The following is a 15,754-nucleotide window of genomic DNA, read 5'->3' as shown; positions in this document are numbered from 1 at the left end:
ATATAATAATTTTTTTTTTATTGCTTTTTTTCCAAGGTCGGAATACATCGTCAGTAACACAACAAAAGCGGTTTTACAGAAAGAAAAAAGAAATTATAAAAGAAAGTTCACTTTTTCAAATCAATTTTCATGATCAACCGGACTTCCCCACGTCCTCCATCCCCTGCTTTCTTTACAATAAAAATAAACAGCAAATTAATACCTTATTTCATATGTTTTTGTGTTTTCATTTGGTTATATAGTCTACAATTTATACTTTTCTAGATCATAACTTGGTTTCCATCATTTACCAATCTCAATACTGAAGCTTGTTTTTTCCAAAAGCTTAGCAAATTCTCAACATTCATATAACTTATAGTGTTTTTGTAAATAGTCCTTAATTTTTTTCCAGTCCTCTTCCACTTCCTCTTCTCCCAGATCTCGGATTCTGCCTGTCATTTCGGCTATTTCCATGTAGTCCATCAGCTGCGAATGCCACTCTTCCAGCGTGGGTAACTCCTGTGCCTTCCAATGTTTAGCTATAAGGATTCTTGCTGCTGTAGTTGCATATAAAAAGAAAGTTCTATCTTTCTTTGACACTCTCTGGCCCACAATGCCCAGGAGGAAGGCCTCTGGTTTCTTGTGAAAGGTGTACCTAAACACCTTTTTCAACTCATTATAAATCATTTCCCAAAAAGCCTTCACCCTCGGGCATGTCCACCAGAGGTGAAAGAATGTTCCTTCAGCCTCCTTACATTTCCAACATTTATTGTCAGACCGATGGTATATCTTTGCAAGTTTGACTGGGGTCATGTACCACCTGTATACCATTTTCATAATGTTTTCTTTTAAGGCACTACATGCCGTGAATTTCATACCGGTGGTCCATAACCTTTCCCAGTCCTCAGACATAATGTTGTACCCAATGTCCTGAGCCCATTTTATCATAGCTGATTTAACTGTCTCGTCTTGAGTATTCCATTTAAGCAACAAGTTATACATTCTTGAAAGCACTTTCGTCTTAGGTTCAAGTAGTTCTGTCTCTAGTTTTGATTTTTCCACCTGGAAACCAATTTTTTTATCCTTTTTAAACACCTCTAGAATTTGGGCATAATGAAACCAGTCTCGCACCTTTCCCTTCAATTTTTCGAAGCTCTGCAACCTCCAAGTATCACCATCTCTTTCAATTAACTCACAGTATTTTGCCCAGCCACTCCCCATGTTACGTAGTTTAATGGCTTTAGCCTCCGTCGGTGATAACCACCTCGGGGTCTTACTTTCAAGTAAGTCCTTATATTTAGTCCAGACAATGAATAGAGCTTTCCTGACAATATGGTTTTTAAACAGTTTATGAAGCTTTACCTTGTCGTACCACAAATATGCATGCCACCCAAAAGCATTACTATGCCCTTCCAGATCTAGGACATCAGTGTTTTCTAACAGAAACCAATCCTTCATCCAGCAGAAGGATGCAGCTTCATAATACAATCTTAAGTCCGGCAGGGCAAACCCCCCTCTTTCCTTTGCATCTGTTAGTATCTTAAATTTTATTCGGGGCTTTTTGCCCTGCCAGAAAAACTTCGTGATATCCCTCTGCCACTTTCCAAAACATTCCACTCTGTCCACGATCTGGAGGGTTTGAAACAGAAACAACATTCTTGGCAATACATTCATCTTAACTGCTGCAATTCTTCCCAACAAGGAAAGTTTCAATCTTGACCAAGTTTCTAAGTCCTTTTTAATTTCCGACCAGCATTTTTCATAATTATCTTTAAATAAATTCAAATTTCTCCCAGTCAAGTTAACCCCCAGGTATTTCACTTTTGTAGCCACATTTAATTCTGTTTCCTTCTGGAACCCGTCTATTTCTGAAGGTGTCAAGTTTTTTGCCAAAACCTTAGTTTTTTGTTTGTTCAACTTGAATCCCGCCACCCGACCAAACTCAGAAATTAGTTCTAAAGCTCTTTTTGTGCTGGCTTCTGGCTCCTGTAATGTCAAAACCAAGTCATCTGCAAAGGCCTTCAATTTGTATTGTTTTTCTCCGACCTGTATTCCTTCCACCAGCTGATCCCTCCTAATCAAATTCAGCAACACCTCCAGGACAGAAATAAATAACAAGGGTGATAGGGGGCACCCCTGTCGTGTCCCTTTTTCAATTTTAAACTCCTCTGTCACCACACTGTTTACTATCAATTTAGCCTTTTGTTCTGAATAGATTGCTTCGATACCATTTTGAAACGCTCTTCCCACTCCCATCCCTTCCAAATTTTTCTTCATAAATTTCCAAGATATATTGTCAAAGGCCTTCTCCGCGTCTATAAAAATCAAAGCTGCTTTCGTGTTCATATTTGTCTGTAGTAACTCCAAGACATCAATAATATTCCTAGTGTTATCAGACAAATGTCTACCAGGGAGAAAGCCTGCTTGGTCCTTATGAATTACTTCATTCAAAACTTTTTTCAGTCTGTTTGCTAAAATATCAGCAAAAATTTTGTAATCCACATTTAGGAGTGAGATGGGACGATAATTCTTAAGTTGAGTCTTTTCAGATTCCAATTTTGGTATCAGGGTGATGAATGCCTCTTTCCACGATTCTGGTGCCCCCTTCCCTTCCAAAATCTGATTACATACCTCCATTAGTGGGTGTATCAAGTATTCCTTCAGTGTCTTATAGTATTTGGAGGTAAGTCCGTCCGGGCCTGGGGATTTGCCTGTTTGCATGTTCTGAATGGCACTTTCAATTTCCTGTTGTGTTATTTTATAGTTCAGGGCTGTTTGTTTGTCTTGTGTTAGCTTTTGAAGGCCATGACTTTTTAAGAAGTTATTTATTTCTATCTCTGCTTGGGGTCCTTGGGTATAGAGTTTTTTAAAATATCTCTGGAAACACTTTCTAATCTCTTCTGGTTTCTGAATACATTCACCTTCGACCTCCAGATTGGTAACAAAGTTCAATTTTTGTCTCTTTTTCAGCTGCCATGCCAGCAGCTTCCCACATTTGTTTGCCGATTCAAATGATCTTTGTTTCATCTGTTTAATTTTCCATTCAATTTCTTGGTTTATCAATTTCGTATATTGTGTTTGGTAGAATTTTATTTCTCTTAAAACTTCTTTTGATTTTGGATTTAGTCTCAGCTTTTTCTCTCCATCTCTTATTTTGTCCAAAATCTTGTCCTTTTTACCATTCCAGAGTTTTTTCTTAATAGTGTTCTGTTGTATCAGGAACCCTCTCATAACAGCTTTACTCGCGTCCCAGATTATTTTCTTTTCCACCGAGGTATTCAAATTTATTTCAAAATAGTCTTTCAACGTTTTTTGGGCCTTCTTCACGATCTCCTGATCTCTAAACAAGTGGTCATTCATTCTCCATCTGAAGGATCCAGCTGGTGTGAGTCTCAAGTCCATTTTCAAGGCGTTATGGTCGGAGCAAGTTTTGGGGCAGATCTCTATTTTTCTTGTCTTAGGTGCCAGTCCTCTAGATATCCAGATTTGGTCGATTCTTGTCCAAGATAGGTGGGCTTCAGAAAAGAATGTTCCCTCCTTACCTAGAGGGTTCTTTGTCCTCCAGATGTCAATCAAGTCCATATTGTCTGTCAGTTCAAAAAAAGTCTTTGGAAGTCTGCCGTCTTTGTTCAAATTTTGGTTTTGTGACTTATCCATGTACGTGGAGACTACCCCATTCATATCTCCCATCAGGATGATGTTGGTATAGTCAATGTGGTCCAGCATTATCTCATGCAGCCTCTTATAAAATTCCGATTTCCCATCGTTTGGTGCATATATTCCAACTATCAAAAATTTTTCTCCTTGTGATTGTATTTCAATCGCCAAAATTCTTCCTTGTTCATCTTTAAAGACCAATTTTGGTGCTAGGCTCTCCTTTGCATAGATCACTACTCCTCTTTTTTTAACCTTGTCTGATGAAATAAATTCTTGGCCTAGTCTCTTATTAATTAGCACTCTCCTGTGGAGCCTAGTCACATGTGTTTCTTGAAGGCAAATGACGTCCAGTTGTTCTTTTCTCAATATATGAAAGATTTTTTTCCTTTTCTCGGGAGAGTTTGCGCCATGAATATTCCAACTAAGAAGCTGCAGAGACATCCTGGATCAATTTATTTACCAGTAGGGGTGTCTCCTTTGTCTTCTTTATCTGGAGGTGGAACCGGGTTGAGGCCAAACGAAGGAGGTGGCCAAGCTCCTGCTACTCCTTTCCGAAGTTCCTCCCCGTGGTCATTTAGGAACTTTTCTTGCTCCTCTGCTGTTCTGATTCTTACCTTCCTCCCTTTCAAGGTGAAAGATAATCCTTGAGGGAATTCCCACCTATAAGGGATTGTGTTGTTTCTCAATAAGCTTGCTAGGTCTTTATATGTAGCTCTTAAGTCCAACAGCTGTTTTGGTATATCTCTGAAGATTTCTGCCGTCTTTCCCTGAATCACCAATGAATTTTTGAAGTGCAGGCCGAGTATGTTATCTTTTTCTTGCTTGGATCTCAAAATGATCAAGCAATCCCTTGGTTTATCCTTCTTGACCACTCTTCCTAATCTAAAGGCGGTGACGATTTTAAAGTCCTTATCTTCTGCCAATCCCCAGAATTTAGATATTTCTGTTGTCAAAAAACCGATCAAATCCTCTTTTTCTGATTCTGGGATATTTCTAAGCCTCAGATTGCTTTCCCTGTTTTTCAATTCTGCCAGGGACAGGTACGCTTGCTGTTCAGTAACCTGTCTACTCAGTGGTCTTACCTCCCCTCTTAATTCCTCTATCCTCTTTTTGTTTTCTTCTGCTTTTGTGTTTACTTCTTCGACTAATTTTCGGTTTTCTGATGTAGTCTTTTCAATATTACCTATTGCCTGTGTATTCTTAGTGACCTGGTCTGTCAATTTATCAATAGAAGCTGTCACCTGATCAAATTTAGCAGATTGTTCATCAAATCTAGCTGCTTGTTCATCAGCTTTCTTATTCAGTGCTGCCAGTTGGTCCAATATTTCTTTCGAGACAGGATCTAACCCTCCTGCAGCCATCTCCCCAAGAGGTGGCTGTATATGTTGTCCTTCTTGCAGGCCTGTCACAATTGGAACAGACGATCTACGTAGCTGCACAGGCAAAGTTGTTTGCAAGAGTTCAGTTTGTTTTGCTTTCTTTCCAGCCCTTGTTTTTGGTGCGCCACTCATTCCACAGCTGTCCCTGAGTCAAGGTCAAATTGTAAATCCCATGGGAAACAATCCAAAAGAAAGTAAACATCCAGATATAAAAGCCAGCAGTTCTCAGAGATTAATAATTCTACAATCCAGTAGGGGGAGCTCCCCAAAAAAAAAAGTTAGGAAGGAAGGATGAAAAGTTTCCACCATTAAGTTCCCACACACACACAAAAAAAATTAAATAAAGTCCAAAACCGGGGGGGAACCCTCCATTCAATTTTAACTGCAGAGAATAAAAGTTCTTAGCCAGGGTGCATGCAACAGTTCCTTTTTTTTTAAAGATACAAGGTGGCCCAATATAGCTTTATATACAGTTACCGCAGTCCGATGTTACTTGTATCCAGGCAGACCGATAGCCAGGTTTCGTAACTTTGTAATCCACTGGTAAACAGAAAGAGGAACCACAGTCTTTATCCACTTACAAAGCTGTTATAACTTTTTTGAATTTTAAGCAATCTAGATCGAATTTGCAAAGTAAATTCCAACTTCTTTTAACCTCCTTTCAATGCTTCCGCTTTAGAAAAGTCTTTGCTCGGCACTTTAAACAGAGCCGGAAGACTGACTTCCTTTTTAGCGTCTCCCGCTTTCAGCCAAATTTCGCCAGATTAAGTTCAGATAGAGCCTCAGGTTTCTTACTCACGAGCAAGTTGTTTTAGTTCTGTTGTTCAAGGAAGAAAGGTCAGCGCTGATCAGCAGCAGCCGCGCGGCTTCACTTCCGCGGAAAGAGCGATGGATTCACAGCACCGCTACCCCCTCCACGTTCCGATACCCCTTACGGGGTCTCTTCTGCGTTTCCGAGGTCGCTTCTGGTGCCCGCCGAACCCCACGGCCACGGGCTCACTCTACCCGTGGTTTCTCTAAGTGGGTCGTCGCTGTGCCGCAGCGCACGACCCTTTTCCGCGGAGCCCCTCTTCAGCAGCTGAAGAGGACCGCCATTGCTGAACGCGCCGCCTCCGGAAGTCCTGATCTGTCTAAACTTTAGACAGATAACACCCACTGGCTTCCCATGGCAGCTTACAACACATACGAAAGCATATTGAAAATTCAAACAATGCACAGATAAAAATGGCAGCACTATAAAAACAAAACACTTCTAATCCAATCCAAGCCAGCCCCATAAAAACAGCACACCTTTAAGAGCAGTCTTGGGTTTTCAGAACCCACTTAAACATTTGCATGGTAGGTGAAGTGGAGCATGGGGCAGAGCCAACCCGTCCACTCTTTCGTAATTGTTATGTTGATCATTTGTATCAAGATCTGAATTACAAGCTGGGGTTATACTGGAGTGCCGATTCAACTTAGGGCAGTTGCTTGTCCTCAGCTGCATAAAGATAGCAGCTTTCATTTTTCAGTCAATAACAGTCTAATAAAATCTGAAGTAATTATAAACAAACATTGATCCTATCCATCAAATGTTAAATGAAACAAAGCTAGAAACATGCCAAGACAATTTATTGGAAAAGCTACTTGACAGAATGGCCCTAAATGGATGAAAGTGGAGCTGGCAGTCATATGCTCCTGAGCATTGCTTGTAGTTCTGCCATTGATCACTCGCTTGGCACTGGAATCCAATTTTGAAATCAGCTTAACTCTGCCATTAAGGCTTTAGGGGGATGCATGGCCTGTTTTCCTGGTTGCGCCCCTGTTTCTGCCTCGGAGATGTAACCAAGACCAAGCTGTCAAAATGTAGACAACTTAATACACAGGGGGATATGTGTATATTAAATTTCAAATTGTGCCTGTCGGTGAAATTTGCTTGACAGCATGGAACCAAAGGGGAAGTATAGCAGGGAGGATGGGAAGAGCAGGACCAAGCTGACATCTTCATAGAGAGCATGATATTTATAAATTAAGACCCGTGGCACTCTTAAATCCTAATCTGGCTCTAATATTAATAAGATACATGATGGATTAGAGGGAAATGGCAAAGTACTTCTTTCAGTAGATTTATTAAATACTATGAGAGAGAATGGAAGCCAAGCCTGATGCTGTCAGGTTTTAAAAATAAATAAATAAATGAGAAAGTCAGCCAAACATTCGGATTTTCTGGGCTTAATTTAAGGAGATAACATTGCTTTGTTCATCTGCCTTTGTGTTTCTCTTGATTCTTTAACCTGGCCTCACCTTGCTTTTTTGCTGGGGAGGGGCAGAGGCAGTTCCTCTTCATTGCTGTGCATGGCAGAACACAAAATCATTGGACAGTTGGGACATATGTCATATGCCAAGTTTATACATTCCATGGATTGTACTGGATTATTCGGGGAATGTTTAATGCCTCTTTTTCTCTGAGGCTAAAAATAACCAATTCCCCAAGTTGTGTCTTTCTTTTTTAAGGTTTGGATATTTCACAATCTTGTAATTATCCTCCCTCTCTCTTTTCTTTGTACACTGTCCACAGATTACTATTATTATTTAAAGTGAAGGGCGATATTTAAATGTTTTGAATACATGAATAAAAATACTATGTTATGTGCATTTGTACAGTAATTAGACTGTGTAAAGGTTATAGGATATACCATGGCCCTTCCCTATATATTTCATTCAGCAGGTTAACGTTTTACACACACCTCAAAAAGCTATCTATTCAGAAAGATGAAAAATAATTTGAAAAGCTTTCTTTGGCTATGTTCGAAGCAAGCGGAAGAACAAGCAAGTAGTAAGTCCTCTGTGTGGAGAAGATGGAGAAATGCTATTCGGTCAACATCAACTCTGCCTCTGTCTTCACCCAAAAGTAAAGTAGTGCCTAACTTGGTCATAGCAGAATAATTGGTACAAGGTAGGAGCTGCAGCCCAAGACAGGAAAAGAGGTGGTAAGGTAGCACCTAGCTATTTTAAATAAATTCAGGTCTCTAGGGCCGGATGAGCTGCACTCAAGGGTACTAAAGCAGCTTGCAGATGTAATCTCAGCCTCTGTCTATAATCCTTGAGAATTATTGCAGAACAGGTGAGGTCCCTGTGGTTTGGAGACAGGCAAATGTCCCTATTTTCAAAAGTGCAGGGGTGTAAGACCCAGATAACTACTAACCGATCAGCTTGGCATACTGTGATTATTAAAACCAAGCATGGTTTTTTTCAAAAACAAGTGATGCCAGACAGATCTCATTTCTTTTTTTGATAGAATAACAAGCTTGGTGGATCAAGGGCATGCTGTGGATGTAGTGTATCTTGCAAGGCTTTTGACAGAGTCCCCCATAATCTTCTTGCAAAGAAGAAAAATGTGGACTGGATAAGGTTACTGTTAGGTGGATTTGGAGCTGGGAGGAGTATCTAATGCTGCAGAAGATGGAATCAATATGACCGTAACAGGCTGAAAAACCGGGCCAAAAGTAACACAATGAATTTCAATAGGGCAAATGAATTGAGCCTGGAAATTGGCAACTAGTGATGTTGGACCAGTATTGGTGTTACATGCCAGTTATATACTCAAACTGTCTTGCCTGCTGAGCAACCTGGCTGCTGAATTCTGCACCACTTAAAGTTTCTGAATCTAGCCTAGAGGTTACCAGAGCGTAAACAACAGCAGACAGGGGTGTCCACACAGGGGTACAACTAGACCACCTGTCGAAGCTGATGGAAGGCATTCTGCACCACTGAGGCTGTCTGAGCCTCAAGTGACAGCAAAGGATCCAGGAGGACCTCCAAGCTATAAACCTGTTCCTTCAGAGCAAGTGTAACCCCATCAAGAACAGGCAACCTCCCATACATCTAGAGTACCACCCACTTATAGTGTCTCAGTCTTACGTGGATTGAGTTTATTGGCTCTCATCCAGTCTACTACCAAGACAAGACAACAGTCCAGAGTATCCACTGTAACATCTGCAGATGTAAAGGGGAGGTAGAGCTATGTGTCACCAGTATATTGCATATCTTAAGTAGGGACCAAAGGCATGAGCAAATTTCCAAAATATACAGCTGATTTTTGATTGGCTACATCTTGCACTGTTTTGTAGCAGCCTCCCCTCACCCCGTATTTATTTATCTACTTATATAATTCCATGTAACACATAAAGGTTATACTACCACAACTCAGCTTATTTGCCCTACTTTTGGCGGGGAGGGAAGAGATTCAAGTGGAGGTATTAGACTGAGAGAAAACGCTATACACACAAGGCAGCTGATCAGTACACTGGAGTTTGCTCAAGTAGTGGCAAACATAAATCTGCGCCAGGCGGCATGAAAAGAGAGCCCCACCAGTTAAGAATGCATTGTCCCCAAAGCAAAGAGCTCCCAAAGTTTGCCGTTAGCATTATTTGGAATATGTCTTTTATTAGAGAAGAAGCCACAAAAAAGGTCTGGGAACTTGATGCGAAGAAGGTGGGAGGCAAGTTGATAAAGGGGAGCCAAGATTTCAAGCATGTGAAGACATGAAAAGGGGCTTGTGAACAAAAAGCTATGAGAGCACAAGGAGGAGAAAAAAATCTTAATAGATCCACAAGGGACTTTGGTAAAGACATAATGAAACCTGCAAAGGCTTTGAGGTTTTGGAAGACCTGGTGGCTAACACAGACCAAAACTATAAAGGAACCGCTGTGGGATGTAATAAAGTTGTGCATTTAGAGTACAGCAGAGAAGGTAAAGTATCAGGAAGACAAATGCATCCTATCTTGTATTCACTGAGGAGGAGAAAGGACCCCATGAAAGGAAACGATGCACACAGTGACAAAGAATCGAGGGTGGCTGCTGCGTGGGTATTTTTATTATTATTATTTTTAAATCCTTGGGTTTCCAGATTATAGGAGCCTTTGAAATCTGGGGAAAGCCTGACACTGTCAGTATAATGGGGAAAGTTGTATTAACCCAGTGAGAAGAAGCAAACTGAAGAATTGACTCTGCACTACTGGGGGGAAATAAAATAAAATAATGGCACAGCCTTTTGGAGAGCTGTGCACTCTTATATTACTGTAACAGTCATGCCTCCCCCTCCCAAAGAATCATGGGAACTGTAGTTCGTTCAGCGTGTGAACCTTGCAGACCTACAATTCCCACACGCTGAACAAACTATGTTTTCCAGGGTTTCCCATGACTGTTGAAGTGGTATAATAGTGCTTTAAATCTACAGTGAAGACATAGCAAAGTGTTGGAGAACAGAGTTGTATGCGCTGCACTGCCTGCCCTATGCCCCAAATTAGCCTGCTGTCCTCGGCCACGGTTGAGGACTCTGCCAGTGTCAAAGTAAGATACAATTGCCAGTCTGAACATGGAATTGTGTGGGGGAGTTACGGAAGGCCATATTGTCTTTTGCCTCAATAGCAAACTGTTATTGAAGCCAGCCTTGCAGACAAAGTACGATATATATGGATTTTAGAATAACTTCTTCCCACAGATGTGTTGTTTTAAAATGGCACATGAATTATGGCTAATTTGATTATGGTATCAATCATTCTGGAAATCTATTCCAAGGTGCTGAAATACAGACAGGTTGAATTTATTTCTTCATTCTGTAGTTAAGCCACTATTAAAAGCTGAAGTGTCAACAGCATCACTATCTACACTATCTACAAGAAGTGGAAGCCCCTTCTTATAAAAGCCACACAGTCCTTCTTGTAGTACTAATGGACATTACAAACACAGGAAGTTCCCTTATTCCCAGTCAGACCTTTGGTCCATCTAGCTAAGTATAGTCCACACTAAGTGCCAACTGCTCCCCAGGGTCTCAGACAGAATTCTCTTCCAGCCTACCTGGATATTTTGGGGATTAAACCTTCTGCATGCAAAGCAGCTGTTCTACCACTGAGCTATGGTGCTTCTCCAAGACCACCTCTGCATTTCCACTGTGGGTCAGCCATGACTCTTATGAAACATATAAGGGTGCTAACCTATCTGAAAATCAGGGCTAGTAACTGATTAAAGAAATTTGACTGAACCATATAGATTTTACAGTGCGGCCCTATACACATCTACTGAGAAATAAGCCCTACTGAATCCAATGGGACTTGCTTCCAGGTGAGTGTGTGTGGGATGTCAGCTGTAGCCATTTAATCATTTCAGTGACTACATGTGCATGAGCTAAAACAATAGTTCTGAAACAAACAAACAAGGTTCCAGAGGTCTTCAGATTGATGTAGGTGGGAGCTCCCCACATTCCTCTCGGTTCTGGAAAGGGGTTAGTTTAACCTCCGGTTTGCTAGTAAAACTAAATTACAGTGTCACAAAATGATGCATGTCGTTAAAGTGTGCCAACAACATGAAAAGTTTGGAAAGCTCTGATGTGGGCCTATTCTCCAGTGTAGTTATTCATTTATGAAGTTTCATTTTTTAAAGAAAAAGGAGGAAAATGCTGGGAATTGTATAAGAAATTTTTGTCTTGGAGAACACTGGGTTTGCCTACTTTGAATCAATTTTGCCTTAGTGTTTCTGTTTGAATTACACAAAATCTAATGATTGTCAATCTGATATCTAATGAAAGAAGATAAGCTTAAAATTACAAAGGATAAATTATATTCAATACATTGGGTAAAAATATTAACACTTTACCCTGAAGGGCCATTGCTAATAAATGGCTTTGGGCACAATGAGTAATTTTTATTTTAATGTCTACTATTTTATAGGTATTCAGAGAGAATGAGCTGAAAGATAATAGCACCATGATTTTAATAACATTAGAGATATAACCTTCAGGTTTGGAGGGAGGGAGAAAACCCTGAAAATTTTAATCTGTATCCCAATGGAGTTTTGCATGCAGCATTTTCATTCCAATGCAGTATCATTACCAAAAATCTCTGGCAGTAATAAAAATTCATTCCACATTTTGCCTTATCTAATTTTGTTAATTAAATACCACATGTTATATTCAAAAAGGTATGCGTTCTCTGCATTGAAAGACTAATGATGCGTCACATTGCATATCTTGTAATCATCAGCCATTTTTGCCTGACCAAATTGTAATGGAGACTTGCAGTCCGTCTTGAATAATTTAAAGGCAAGATTAAAAATAATGTGAGCTGTAACGTGCAACAGTTCAAATGCTGTTTGAAAGATAGGAGAATGAAACCCCATGTCTGCCGTTAGAAAGGTTTTTTAATGTACCCCTGAATATATGAGGATGAAAATGCTCAAAGTTGTTTTTTTTTAATAAAGAATTGCTATCTTAATGCATCCCTTCTGACACTAGACACAATTTACTAAACCCAACACAAGCCCCTGAATTCCAGTGAAGTTTATGTGAAGCCGTGCTAATGGATAATATCAAGAGTCCATAGAAGTCCTCTATTTGAGAGGTCCTAATCTATGTATTAAGCCAAAATGCTATCAGCCATATGCAAGACTGGACTAGTCATTTTAGGTTGTATATGTCAAGACAGAACTAGCTCAAGATTCTGCACAAACACACCTCCCACCTTTCATAACCCATTTCCCTGGGCTGAAGGGCTAGTTCACAGTGATCTTAAGCGGATCATGGAAACTTAACTTCATCTGAATTGTACAGATTGTCCTTTTGATCCTTTTTGATACACTCTTTGTGTTATAAGCTGATGTTGGTGAAATGGCCCATTTTGTCAACACTACTTTTAGAGATAGGCATAAGGAACTCTATCATGATTCTTTGGGATGGGTAGTTTCATGTGTGCGCACTTCGCTGTAATTCTGCTTAGTTCATGTTTCCAAACTTACAACAGCATATTAAGCTCCAAAAATATACAAGGCAAAGTACATCTCCAAAATCGATATTGTATGGGTTAATGAAATACGTTAAAAAATATCATCACCATATAAATACTATTCTAGATAAAACCACAGTAATTTGCAGCCTGAACAACCCCAAGCTATGAATTTCATCAGCTGATTGCCAATTATTGCTAAAATGATTCTTTATTGCTAATTATTCCTTATGATTCTAATTTTCTCAAATTGATGTGCTCTCACAATAAATTTCACAGGAGTTTTAAAGATTGCTTGGAGCAGATGTTATCCCTCAGGATACAGTCTCTGTTTCTTCTAAATTTTTATTCTTTTCTTTCAGGTTTGTTTATGGCCTATGTTTATTCGCTTTAAAAAAGGATGGTGATCTCAATTATTTTTTCTACTGGGGATTTTCCAAATATCCACATTTGCTAAGAAACTGGTGATGAAACAATTTCTCATTCATTGATCCCTGCATTTGTTATTTCTCACTTTAATCTCTGTTTGAATTTTAGGTGGGTTATATATTTACATTCACTTTTTTCTTGCCTTCCACCAAACTTTGATATAGGACAATATCCTTTCCTACCCACTAGTATAGTCAATAGCTCTTTTCTGCTGATACTAAATCTCTGCTCCTGTTTCACTTCCTCTACTGTCCTATCTTTCGATAGATACTCGATCGACTACATAGATCTTTTTTGTTTGTCATGTGGGATGCACTGTTTTATGGTTTCAATATCAGTCCCATATTTTCTCCCATCACAAGCAGCTGGAAAGCAGTTGGTTTATTTAAAATATTTTGGGCCACCTTTCAATGATTCTCAAGGTAGCTTGCAACATTAATTAAAACAACACACCATGCAAAGGGAATCAAGTAATAAAAGATACAATGAAATGTAAGCAACAGCACATGGTCTGATTTGGATGCCATGCTGCTTTCAGTACAAATATGGGATTTTTCCAGAAATTCATCTAGTTGCTAAATCTTATGCAAATGTCAGTAATTGTTGTCTGAGGATGCTGACAGATTACACCATTCCATGTAACCTGCAACCTGTTTGTTTGGTCCTTCCCCATTTACTCTTATAAAAGTTTTCTGGGAAGAATGATTGACTGGGGCCAGGAAAACATTAATGATTAACTAAAATATACCATGATTCCAGTCAATCTATTCTGGGCTCCAAAACAGCCTTGAGCAACTTCCCCAGCATTCACATTATTACATCCAGTAAAACTCCAGAACTGTACTGAGAATTGGGCTAAATACTGATACATTGAGATTTTGGTGAAGAGCTGTTTAAAATAGCGAATAAAAATTCAGCACATCATTTAGCATCATCTCTTTGTAGGATTCATGTAGAATAATCTGTGTACAGGGTACCTGGGGTACACATCTGCAATGTGCTTGCAGCAGGATTCTGGATTAGATACACTAGTTGGACTTCAAGTGAAGAAGAAATATGCATGCAGGGACCATAATAATTGCTTGTCTCTTCTGAACATATCCAAGTGGAAAATCTAATCAACATATATGGTTTAGATGGAACAGACAAACAAAGGATATAAAGAAGCTGCCTGTGTCCTTAAAGAGAGGCAAATACTTATTGTCTGATCACTGACTTCAGCGTGCCAAAATCAGATTAAGGTTGCAATTCTGTACAAACCTACCTGGTGTAAATTCAACTGAACTCAATGGATCTTAATTCTGAGTAGATATGAATAGGATTCTCATGTCAATCTGTATTTGGGTGTGTTTTTTAAAAAAAAAACAAAACACAAGTAATCTTGTCTCTGAATGATAACAAGGAATGTGCATCGTTGGACTTTTAGGGTAAAACAACATTCTGCAGCTCTCTGATTAGTTGACAATCATATGGGGATGTAGTAAAGTGTGAATAGGAGTGTATGAGTTGATGAAACTACTTTGTCACATTCCCAGCTCAGCTCACTGATTCATGTGACTTCAGGCAAGTCTGTGTTCTTCAGTTTGTCCTTTTCTGTAATGAGCACTGTAAGACATGTGAAGAAATTTGAATAATTATAAATCAAGTGCTGTGGGAATCTCAGATGAAAGGCATTTTAGAAAAGCAAGATATTCCTACTTGTCTCCATACTGCAGAAATGAAACAGCACTCTTCAGCTTTTGAGTCCCTACTCTCTCATTACATCATAGCTGAATTGTACTCTTGGGTTTCGTTGCTTACTTGGGAAGTTAACTTCTCTGGCGCAGCAGTAGGGCCTATGCAGCTCATATCGATCCAGGTATTAGAAGACCTCCAAGTGAATATCATTCCTATGATAGGATAACATACCTACTTCAAAAATTTAACTACATCATAATTGAAGTTAACTCTAGAAAACACATTCTTCGGGAAATGATGAAATATTGCAGAATATTGTGCTTGGAAATGGGGAAATGACTTTTTTTTGTAAAAACACAATCCTATACACAGCGTAAATTTTGTTTCTGATCACTTCTGCATCAGTTTAACATTGAGGGTGAACTTAATATCTATTAAAACAAGGAAGCTGCATCAGTTTATTGATACATCTACCAGAGCTGGCAACTCTGCCAATAGGTCTGGAGTTAACTCAATACAGAATGCATCTGTCAAAGATACTGCTTTTACAATTGTTGCTAAACATTTACCAAGCAAGGAAAGTTCTTGCATCTAGTCTCCTGTGACATTTTTGGTAAATATCTTTCAAAACAGGCTGCACGAAATGATATGGAAGCGATGCCCTAAACAGATGGAACAGATTTAATAGGGAAGCTTGGGATAGCTTGTCAATCTGCATATCACTTTCATAAGTTCTTTTATGTGTGTTTTTAAAGCATGCAAGTTTGACTGTGAGAGCCCACGCAGGAAATATATTCATTTTTGAGTTGTCATGCCAATGAATTCCCTTACGCGTTTTCAGGATTTCTCCTTCTTCTTCTCCTTCATATCTAGGAA

General features: G+C 39.4%; 1 protein-coding gene across 4 annotated transcripts in view; it reads left to right on the top strand.

The window, feature by feature from the left end:
• Positions 1–15,754, top strand: part of GALNTL6 (polypeptide N-acetylgalactosaminyltransferase like 6) — a 474,855-nt gene that overhangs the window by 60,544 nt on the left and 398,557 nt on the right. The window lies entirely within an intron of this gene.

This window comes from Podarcis bocagei (genome assembly GCF_964188305.1).
Source record: "Podarcis bocagei genome assembly, chromosome: 9".
Classification (NCBI taxonomy): Eukaryota; Metazoa; Chordata; class Lepidosauria; order Squamata; family Lacertidae; genus Podarcis; species Podarcis bocagei.
Note: the sequence above shows the minus strand (reverse complement) of the source record. Positions and strands in the feature narration are given on the sequence as shown.